The 2,958-nt window shown below is 36.9% G+C and overlaps 1 pseudogene; it reads left to right on the top strand.

Moving 5' to 3' along the window:
• On the top strand, nt 1–437 carry LOC105304694 (annotated as a pseudogene).
• The last annotated feature ends 2,521 nt before the right edge of the window (nt 438–2,958 follow it).

The raw sequence follows: 2,958 nt of genomic DNA, 5'->3' as shown, positions 1-2,958 counted from the left end.
TTTGGTGGACTGAGAGATAGCTATTACATCAAAGTCCAGTGTGTCATTAAAATAGTTGATGTAACATCAAGAGTTACTTACAAGAATATGCCTAACTGGCATAGAGATTTGGTACAAGTATGTGAAAACAGCCTCATCGTGTTGTGTGACAACAAAGTGGATACTAAGGACAAGAAAATTAATGCAGAATCACTTGTCTTTGATTGAAAGAAGAATCTTTGCTACTATGACATTTCTGCCAAAAATAACTACAACTTTGAAAAGCCCTTCCTCTGGCTCGCTAGAAAACTAATAGAAGAACCTAACTTGGAGTTTGTTGCCATGCCTGCTCTTTCTCCACCAGAGGCTGTCATGAACTCAGCTTTGGCAGCACACTTGAGCACGATCTAGAGGTTGCTCAGAAAACTGCTCTCCCGGAAGAGGATGACAGCATCTAAGAAGTTGAAGCAGGAGCTAGTGTCAGCAGTCTAGTTTTATAGGCAACTGTCCTGTGATGTCAGTGGTGCAGAGTATTTGCAACTTTATTCTATAGCTAAGCAGAACATGTGCTTAATCGTGGGGATGCTGAAAGAGATGACTGAGATTCAGAGTGAATGTGGCAGTTAAAAAATACCTTCATTATTTGGATCTGCATATTTAGCTGTTTTGGAAAGCAGTTGTTTCCTTATTGAGATTCAAATATAAGATTGCTACATTCATATCACAATGCTCAGTGGTGAAATATTGTTCGTTACTGTCATTCGCATTCCTTTCCATTTAGAATCAGAATAAAGTTGTATTTCAATTAAAAAGAATACTCATCACATTGGTATGGAACTACAAAAGACCCTGAATATTCAAAGCAATCTTGAGGAAAAAATAGCAAAGCTAGAGGCATCACACTCTCTCACTTCAAAATCTACTCCAAAGCTACAATAATTAAAAAAGTTTGGTATTGTGAGAAAAACAGATGCACAGACTAGGGAACAGAATTGAGAGCCCAGAAATAACCACACACGTAGCTGGGTAAATGATTTTCAAAAGTGTCAGGTACATACAATGGAAAAAAGAAAGCCTCTTCAATAAATGGTATTGAAAAATTAGAAAGCCACATGTAAAAGAAGGGAGCTAGAATGCTAACTGATACCATAAATAAAAAATAGCTAAAAGGACTAAATACTGAAATAAAGACCTGATAAAATAAAATACACAGAAGAAAACATAGGTATATAACTTATGGACCTTGGCCTCAGAGAGGATTTTATGAACTTGACCCCAAACACAAGAGGAATAAAGGCAATAATAAATGACTGGGATTACATCAAACTGAAAGCTTCTGAACAGTTAAAGAAACCATCACAAAAGAAAAAGGCAATCAAACAAGTGGGAGAAGATATTTGCAAACAGTACCTCTGATAAGGATCTAACATCCAAAATATATAAAGAATGCTCACGACTCTACGACAAAAACAAATCCTATTAAAACATGGGCAGACACCAGAGCAGACACTTTTCCCAAGAAAATGTACAAATGGCCAATAGACAAATTAAAATATGATCAAATTCACTAGCTACTAGGGAAGTGCAAATCAAAACCACAATGACATACCACTTCGCAGCTATTAGAATGGCTATTATCAATTAGACAAGAAACAACAATTGTTGGAGTGGGTGTGGAGAAAAAGTAACCTTCATATACTGCTGGAGGAATGTAAACTGGTAAAGCCACTATAGAAAACAGTATGGAGGTACCTCAAAAAATTAAGAATAGAGCTACCGTGTGATAGAGCTACCAAAACTTCTTCTGGGTATCTACCCCTAGAATATGAAAACATTTACTAGTAAAGATATATGCACCTTCATGTTCATTGCTGCATTATTCATGATAGTCAGACATGAAGACAGCCTGTGGCCTTCAATAGTTGATTGGATAAAGAAGGTGTGGTACATATATACAAAGGAATACCACTCAGCCATGAGAGGATGAAATATCGCTATCTGCAACAACATGGATAGATCTTGAGAGTATCATGCTAAGGAAAATAATTCAAATTAACAAAACTTATAGGCACAGACAACAGTATTGTGGTTACCAAAAAGGAAAAGGAATGGGTGTGAAGAGGCTAAAGGTCAAATATTTGGTGACAGAAAAAGACTGGACTTTGGGTGGTGAGCACACAATTCGATATACAAATGATGGATTATTGCATTATACACTTAAAGTTTATATAATTTATTAAACAATATCGCCCAAATAAAAAATAATAGCAATAACAACTCTTGGGAGGGAAAAATAAGAATCCAGAGAAGCTATATTATATAAACTGTCTGTGTTCAATAAAAATTTACGAAAGATGAAAAGAAGTTAAAATGGTGACTCATACTTGGGTGAAAACAGACAATAGCAATTATCTTAAGTACCCTTAGCATTGTATTGAGAAAAATGAAGATTTCAAAGCAGCTATTTTAAGGGGAATTAATGAACTAAAGGTGGCCTTCTCCACCTTATCCCTCTAACCCACTCCAAATCACCAGTATCGTTTTGGAAATAGTGGTCACATGTCTAATGTCCTGATTTTAGGTTCTGATGCTTGAAAAATGGACTCCTAAATCACCTGGTTTTGATAGTTATCAAGGCTTGTACTCACCAATCCCACAGAACTGTCCCAAACACACAAACAAACTATTCTTAACCAGCTATCCTCCCAGGGCTCAGAGCAGAGGGAGCAAACAGAAACACCTATTTCTTAGCCATTCTATGAAGGCATCTATTTGCATATTTTAAAAGCTGCTGCCGGAGGGTCAAGCTTGTAATTGAGCATGTATCTAGAGGCTGAATGAGACTTTCTCCAGAAACCAGAGAAGACTGTGGACACTTCCTCTGCTCTAGCCCAGTCTAACTCACTCTAGCTCATTCCACCTTGCTAGTATGCTTCCATAAGGAGCTTTAATGCATGTCTGCTCTCCTAAATTTTGTGG

Source organism: Pteropus vampyrus, unplaced genomic scaffold, assembly GCF_000151845.1.
Source record: "Pteropus vampyrus isolate Shadow unplaced genomic scaffold, Pvam_2.0 Scaffold349, whole genome shotgun sequence".
NCBI classification, from domain to species: domain Eukaryota; kingdom Metazoa; phylum Chordata; class Mammalia; order Chiroptera; family Pteropodidae; genus Pteropus; species Pteropus vampyrus.
This window is presented reverse-complemented; position numbering and strand designations above follow the sequence as displayed.